Source organism: Bidens hawaiensis, unplaced genomic scaffold, assembly GCF_021521415.1.
Source record: "Bidens hawaiensis isolate Kalapana, Puna unplaced genomic scaffold, B.hawaiensis_p1.1 tig00024691_1, whole genome shotgun sequence".
Taxonomy (NCBI): Eukaryota; Viridiplantae; Streptophyta; class Magnoliopsida; order Asterales; family Asteraceae; genus Bidens; species Bidens hawaiensis.
The window spans coordinates 121,554-130,385 of record NW_027493912.1 but is presented as its reverse complement, the minus strand read 5'-3'; the positions used below and the strand labels follow the sequence as shown (position 1 = coordinate 130,385).

Here is an 8,832-nt window from a genome sequence, read left to right as displayed (position 1 = left end):
TATTGGTTCCGTTATAAGTCCATATTTTCAATAAAACCTGGTGCAGATTTGGGGCCGATACCTAGTACATTTGTTCATCCATATTGAAAAGTTTTTACGCAATCATTAAATCAAATCAAACTAATTAAATTATATTTTTTTATATTCGTTTGCTTTATTTATAATAATTTAAATCGATTTGATTTACGTATTTAAAGTCTAGATCGATTGTTTACACCTAAGGAATCCGAAAAATTATTAGAAGTATAGATCGATTGATTACGTATTAAGGGTCTCAAGTGTTGATAATCTCTAATTATTTTGTAGTTATAATGAAATCATTACATCAAATAATCAACACACTTTATTTCGCCGTTGCTTTTAATACATTTGGATGCTTCCGAAGTTGTTGCGTTCATGAAAAGAGTTCAGTGGGTCGAGCACAGTACCTCATCGACACCGAATAACCATAACTTTGTTTTCAATTTTCAGTATGATCAATTTTGTCATTCAAAAACGAGTTGTATCGGAATGAAGGATCGTGTTTTAGCTCATGTCGTGTTTAAACGTAATATTGCTAGAATGCAAGTCTCTAATCTTACGTGGCCATAGCAAAATCAATGAATCAAAGCAATTTGGTAAGGCTATCTGATTTACGATTTTTTAATTGTTTAATTTACGCCTTTAAATTTGTATAATCGGCCTCGTGTTTTAAAATCATGTAATGTTTAGACAAAACGTTGTTATATAATCTTATATGGCTTTTTTTTTCTTTAACGGCAAATTTCTTTTACTTCACATGAGTTGAATCCCGAACATTTAAGTGTTCTCTGTCACTGAACCACCAATCCCGGGACCAAATCAAATTAGTTAAGTTAGGTTGCCTCGTTTTCTGTAATTCGGTTATCTCAAATACTTTTAAATGGTCACTTCACTTGTATGGTTTTCAATTCAAACGTGTAAATGTGTAATGTGTTGTTCACTACTTCACATCAAATCAAAGTATCAAACAACTCATATATGAAGGATGGTGCTTTAAATCGTGTGTCCGTTATGCAATAATTAAATCAAAGTAAAATGTTTTTTTTTATACTTTTCTATTTTTTTTTGGAACGACCAACTAAGTAACGTCGGATACTCCATACGCGGCCCCCAATGGCTAAATGTAGCCCGAGCCGGCCACGAGTCCGGATGGACGGAGCCCCTAGCGGTCCACCTATTGAGGGATTCCCCGGATAAAACCCGACCCCCACGTCCGCCAAACGACACGACAACGAGGAGCCGGTAAAACGGGTAAAACCGAGGATTATACTTTTCTAAATTAATATCAAATTTTAATAATTAGCATTTAATTTGAACGTGAATGCCTACGTGTTTACAAAGTAGAGTTTTGTTTATAAAACAAATGTGGATGGAAAATATATTTATCGAAAAAGTGTACTTACAATCAGTGTTCCAAAAATTTCGACTAGGCGTCGATTAATCGTTAGTCCTTACTTCATTGACTAATTCTGAGCTAATCGGTCAATGGTCAAATCCGACCAAAATCAACGATTCCGGCGAGATTCCGACCAAAATTAGCGGTTTCCGATGAGCTTCCGACCAAAGCTACTTGTTTCCGACGAGATTCCATAAAACCAGCGGTTTTAGGAGAGATTCAAGTCAACTTCCGGCCAAAATGTGTTTATGTATGTATGTATAAAACTGAAAATCACATATAAAAATGTGTGCATGTATATATAAAATTGAAATTTATACATTAAAGTCCGATCCGATTAATCTCGATTAATCACTGTTAATCTCCAGTACTCACCCCACCACCCGACTAGCGATTTTTACAACACTGCTTACAATTTAATAATCATCACAATGTCAAGTGAGATTTAGCTTAACTAATGTTGGAAATAAATTAAGATTTGCCTGAAGACCGCAAGGTTCCAAGTTCAAATCTGATCATAATTGAACATTGGATTTTTCTTATAAAAGAAGATGATGAGCTTGTGGCTTGTGCTACCCAACACTGTTTGCGATCACAACGTATGAGTCACATTTTTTCATTGGGTTATCACAAATAGCCGAACTTTATTTGTTAGTTATTATAAAAATAATTATGCATCACATTCCATGTGCAATAAAATAATATGAAACAGATAAATCAATTATTTCATAACTTTTATTTATACATTCTGGGCATTTCTCGAATAAAACACTTTTTTAGGACTACAAATAAAGATTAAAGACAATAGTTATTAAAAAATAAGTGATTTAAGTGGTGGCAGAACTGCTTGTGGCTTGTGCTACCCAACACTGCTTGCGATCACAACGTATGGGTCACATTTTTTCATTAGGTTATCACAAATAGCCGAGCTTTATTTGTTAGTTATTATAAAAATAATTATGCATCACATTCCATGTTCAATAAGATAATATGAAACAGATAAATTAATTATTTCATAACTTTTATTTATACATTCTGGGCATTTCTCGAATAAAACACTTTTTTAGGACTATAAATAAATATTAAAGACAACAGTTATTAAAAAACAAGTGATTTAAGTGGTGGCAGAACTCTCTAGAAAATCGAAACCATTTCAACAAAAACAAATCCAAAATACTAAAATGTATATAGCCTTAAATTTTATATAATATTCGTTCAAGAAAAGAATAAAATATCATTTATAATCTTTTTACACGGGTAATTATTTCGGTTTATATATTTTTAACAACAAATTTCTTTTTAATCATTGTTATATTATAAACCGAGTGTATTACTATAACTATGCATAGGGTTATTATTGTAAATATTTTTTTAGCGGTATCAAGTATCGAGTATCAAGCCTATAATCGATCCCGTCTTTTGCGATCACACATTTTTCGGTTGCCCTAATGTGAAATTAGTCGTTTCCGCCACTTGATTGAACAAGTCGACTTTGTAGTCCTCTAATTCGTGGTTAGCATAACTCTTTGCCTACGATGAGCGTGTTCTTGTTCTTTGTTATTTTATTTTATTTTATTGTTATTACTTTGTGTCGTTAAGTCGTCCATTTGATGAGCAGTCGTTGTCTATAAGATATACTTGGCTGCTTGCTTTCTTTTAATCGATATATTCTTTTCTTTTCTTTAATTACTTGACGATTTTGTCTTTCTCTACAAGCCATAGCCGTCACCAGGCATGTAAACTAACCGAACAAACACGAATACTTAATCAAACAAATATATTTGTTCATCCTCGTTCGTTAAAAAATGAACATCTTCATGTTCACTTACTTCCGTTCATTTAAAATCTATGGACAAATTCACGAACATGACTGAACAATTTCACGAACATAACTGAACAATTTCACGATCAAGCCAAGATACAAAAACGCACAAGCCAAAATACAAAAACGCTCAGCCAAAAATACAAAAAACGGTCAAGAAAACCGTAACACGCTCAAAACGGGTTTCGTGAATAAAAGTCTAAAATTGATCGATTAACTATCCAAATCTTTTTTTTTTCGATGAATCAATGATTAATCGGGTATATACTGATAATTCCGAGATATTAAGATGTGATTTCATGATCAATATATATATATATACACTATATATAATGTATGAGTAATGGGCAAATTAAGATACTTGAGTTTTAAGTAATTTACTACTTAATTAACAAATGGTACAACTTACATAGCATGTTAAGGAGGGACAAAATAGTCTATTACACAATATGATGCACGGTTAAACTTTATTTCCTTAAACATGGTTACAATCTTAATCCCTCAACTTTAACTAGCTTTTGTAAATTTTAGTATTAGTTACAACCTTAGCCCTTTAACTTTTAACTATATATATTTTTTTAATTTCACATTTAACCCAACTTCCACCCATGACTTTTAAACGGTTATAATTGTTTCATACGCTATTATTTTTTAAAAATCTGGCACCATAAAAACGAGAATTGTATTCTCTTTAATTTGAATATGATATTGCTTTAGTTTTTTTTTGTTTTAAAAAAAATAACATTTACGCAGCGGTCTTTGCGATTTGGTTTCGATGGTTTTTAAATTAAACCATTAGTAACGATTTTTGGTTATCGAAAACCAAAACAGAATCGTTAAAAATTGAAACCAAACCATTATCAACATCAACAGTATGTGTTCCCGCTGCATCGCGCGGACACCCGTTTAGTATATATACACACACAAAACACACATATATACACACACACAAAACATACACAACCAATCGAACAAAAATGATTAGCAAATCAATAATCACACTCATTACATTCCTAATTATCACTATCATCACTTACTTAATCTCAATCAACACTTTCGGATCCGGTGGACCCGGATCCGTTGATCTCAGATCTCAATTCTCTCAATTCTCACACTTCTCATTTTTATCATCAACACAAACGACACCTTTAAGCTTAATCCCGTACCGTGCCATACCGGATCACCACTCCGTGTGTTCATGTACGACTTACCTAACCGGTTTAACGTTGGCATGTTGAGCTCGAATTTGGCGGGAAAATATAATAATAATAATAATAGTAGTAGTAATGGTAATAATAATATAAAGGTGACGGTTAATAATATGCCATTGTGGCCGAAGCATCGGGGGTTAATGCAGCAGCAGCATAGTGTGGAGTATTGGTTAATGGCGTCGTTGTTGTGTGGCGGTGATGAGGCGGTTAGGGTTTTGGATGGGGAAGAGGCGGAGGTGTTCTACGTGCCGTTTTTTAGTTCCTTGAGTTTTAACATGCATGGGAGGATGAGGGGTCCGGATACGGAGATTGATAGGCAGTTGCAGGTACGAATGATAGGTCTGTAAATGAACCAAACGTTTATGTTCGTTTATGTTTGTTCATATATGTTTGTTGTACGTGTTCATTTAAGTATGTTCATATATGTTTGTTTATCTTTGTTCAATTATGATCATTTGTGTTTGTTTATGTTCGTGAACTGTTTGTTTAGATTTTAAATAAACGAACATGAACATGTTCATTTTTTAAACAAATGAACATAAATGAACAGAAAGTTTGTGTTTGTTTAATTAAATGAACAAACAAAAGAACATGAAGACATGTTTCGTTTGTTCTTATGTTCATGAACGTTAATATGTTCGTTCATTTATGTTTGTTTGTGTTAATTTAAATATGTTCATATATGTTTGTTTATCTTTGTTCAATTATATTCATTTATGTTTGTGTTATGTTCGTTAACTCTTCGTTTAGAACTTTAGATGTTAAATAAACGAACATACACGAACACGGACATGTTCATTTTTTAAACAAAGGAACATGAACACCAAGTATTTGTTCGATTAAGTGTCCGTGTTCGTTTAAAGTTAAATGAACGAACACGAACATACCTTTGTTTATGTTCGTTCAGTTTGTTTACAGGCCTAATCAGTGAATCATACTATTATAAATGCTTATATGTTTATGGTGAATCACTGACTTAATTTTATCAGAATTTAACCTTTTATAGCAAATAATTTCAAATTAGTAGTACAATTTTAGTGATCCATATTAAATCCACATTTCTTGCAATGTCAATATGACCTATATTAATTTATCTTCGAAAACTATTACAATGAAGTGGCAGGTAAACGAACAACAAGCTACATCACTAAAAATAAAGTTTTGGGTCTCAGGGGCCGAAAAGTCACTATTCATGACCCGCTGAACCTGTCTAGGAAGTCCACGGCCTCCGGGGCTAAGAAACCAAACCTACATCAAATTGTAAATTTGAAAAGTAGTTTAATTGATATCAGATACTGCAGCTGTTTAATCTGATTGCATAACTCACTTTCATATTACAAATTATAAATGCTTATATGTTTAGTGATGTTAACACCATTTCCTGCATAAAGAGAGTACAACACTTCATTGTCTACTTCTGTAAATGCGTATAAATTAATGGTTTGTTTGTATTCCACAAGCGAGGAACTTGCAGATGTATATTGCATTGTGACATTGTGTAACAATTGTTGAAAGTTGATAATGTGTAAATTAGGAATTAGTGAATTACTATGAATATATTGTACATGTCGAATTGTTGATATGCGTAACGATGTTGATGGTTAACAAACTAAGATGATAATTTGTAGCAAAATATAAAAAGAAGGCGCGAGTGCGCAACAAATCCTTTTTACTTCTTTTAGTTATTTTGCATTTGGTTTCTTTTAGTCGAGTTTCTGTTTCAATGAAGACTGTAGATCATAGATGGTTCGTATAAATAGTGGCTGGTTATTTGTTAATTAGTGAAGTTATGAATTTAAAAACTAAACATATATTTGGACTAGGCCTGTAAACGAACCGAACGTTCTTTGAACTGTTCGTGAACCGTTTAGAAGGAAGTTTATTTAATAAACGGATGAACATAAACAAAAAGTTTGTGTTCGTTTAGTTAAACGAGCGGACATGAACACATGTTTCGTTTGTTTACTTATGTTCATGAACGTTCGCATATGTTCATTTATGTTTGTTTATGTTCATTTAAGTAGGTTCATATATGTTCAGTTATGTTTATGAACTGTTCGTTTAGATTTTAATTAAACGAACATAAGCAAACATGGACACCAAATACTTGTTCGATTAAGTGTTCGTATGTTCATTTACAAGCCTAATTTGGACAACTTTATGGTTACACATGAATATCATATTATATGTAATAGTAATACTATGTACATATTAATGAATATATATATGTACAATTACAGGTTGACATCCTTAAGTTCTTGAGGCAATCCAAATATTGGCAGCGAACCGAAGGAAGAGACCATGTAATCCCAATGCACCATCCCAACGCTTTCAGATTTCTTCGAGAGGAAGTGAATGCATCAATTCTAATTGTTGCAGATTTCGGGCGTTACTCTAAAGTCATGTCAAATCTGCAAAAAGACGTCGTTGCCCCTTATATGCATGTAATGGAGTCTTTCTTGGATGATACTGCTCTAGACCCTTTCGACTCACGACCCACCCTTCTTTTCTTTCGAGGAGGAATCGTGAGAAAATCTGTATGTTATTTGTTTTAACATAATTACTCTACTTCAAAACTGTAATTACTCTAGTTATATGTGTATGTTAACTTTATTTGTACTGGATCTCACTCATATATATATATATAGGGTACGGATCCTAAGATAACCATTTGAAAATTAAAAACCATTTTATACCACTAAAAAAACCTCTAAAAAATTATAAAAAAAACAAAAAATTTTAAAAAGTAAAAAAAACCAAAATTCTTATATTTATTCCGGTTTTATAAAAAAAAACAACTTCGTATTGTACACATGTGTATAATATCAATTAATCTCTAGTTACGTAATGTACACATATGTACATTATCATTTACCTTAAATTGTGCGTATAAAAAAACCATGTATGTACATATTATACATATACGTATAATTTAGCTAAACCGAGACGTTTTTTTATGAAACCAGGATGATAAATAAGAATTTTTTTTTACTTCTTTCATTTTTGCGTTTTTTTCTTTGTTTTATGATTTTTTTTATTTTTGGGTTTTTTGTGGTCCAAAATGGTATATTATTGAAATAAAGATTAAATAATGTGATGCGCAGGAAGGCGTGGTACGTGCTAAGTTGAAAAATATATTAAACGGATACGATGATATTCACTATGAAGCTAGCTATGCAACAGGAGAAAGCATAAAAGCTGTAAGTTACTTTTATAAAATGTTCAACTTCTTGACCACATTTTAGGATGTTAAATATGAGATAATTTCATAGGAGAGGGTTCAAACGAAAACCACATAGTTTCGACCATATAATATTAATATGGTCTTTGGTAAACCAGTCTTCTCAGGGTATGCGTTCGTCCAAATTTTGTTTAAATCCAGCTGGTGACACTCCATCCTCAAACCGACTGTTTGATGCTATCGTGAGCCATTGTGTACCCGTGATAGTGAGTGACAAATTGAACTACCTTTCGAAGATGAACTAGACTACAACAAGTTTTCGGTTTTTTTCTCGGTTGAAGAGGCGTTAACTCCCGGTTACATGGTCCAACAACTCAGAAATATCCCGAAAGAAAGATGGGTTGAAATGTGGAAAAGACTTAAAGAAGTATCACATCATTTTGAATATCAATATCCGCCAAAGAAAGACAACGCTGTTAATATGATATGGAGACAGGTACGGAATAAGGTTCCTTTTGAGAGACTTAATGTAAATAGAGCCCGAAGATTAAAAGTTCCCGATTGGTGGCGGTGAGCGTCGAGCTAGACAGGCCCGGTCGGCTCTCTTAAAGGATTTTTATATTTTTATTGCTATTCATGAATCATAGGTGCATTGTTTCCCTTGGTGGGAAAAAAGTATAGTTTATTTATTTATTTATTTAGGATACGCAAGTCTTTAAGTTAAATGAATCATGCGTTGGTAGTAACAAAGATTTGGTTTTCGTGTGAGTAATTGCAGGATGAGTGACCTTTTTAGAATGTAATATGGTTTTCATATTCGAGTTCTCTCATCTAGCTTCTCTAATTCACAAGTAAAGCGTAATAATATACCCGATTATACATTTGACCAAATAACATTGTTTTTAAATACAAACGATAACTCACATGTTTATAAAAGAGGGTAAGTCATGTGGCCACGGATATATATATATATAAGACGATTTAATTCTCACGACGAGGTTTCTCTACTGACCAGTGGTCGCCAATTGTTTTATTAAATCTAAGGGCTTCTACAATGGGAAGGATGGTTTAAAACACGAACCATCTGTATCTCTCTCCTACTCATCCACTACCTCACTCAAACCCTTCTTCTCTCTCCTGTTTTCTTATTTATTCTTTATAAAACCGTATTGAATTTCCAACACTCTTCTCCTTCTCTCTC

General features: G+C 32.7%; 1 pseudogene across 1 annotated transcript; it reads left to right on the top strand.

Annotated features, from left to right (window-relative positions):
* Window positions 1-4,317: 4,317 nt before the first annotated feature.
* LOC143569865 (putative arabinosyltransferase ARAD1) lies at window positions 4,318-8,205 on the top strand (annotated as a pseudogene). The gene is made up of 4 exons (XR_013141812.1): window positions 4,318-4,776; window positions 6,691-6,987; window positions 7,555-7,650; window positions 7,790-8,205. The product of XR_013141812.1 is annotated as a putative arabinosyltransferase ARAD1 (transcript).
* The last annotated feature ends 627 nt before the right edge of the window (window positions 8,206-8,832 follow it).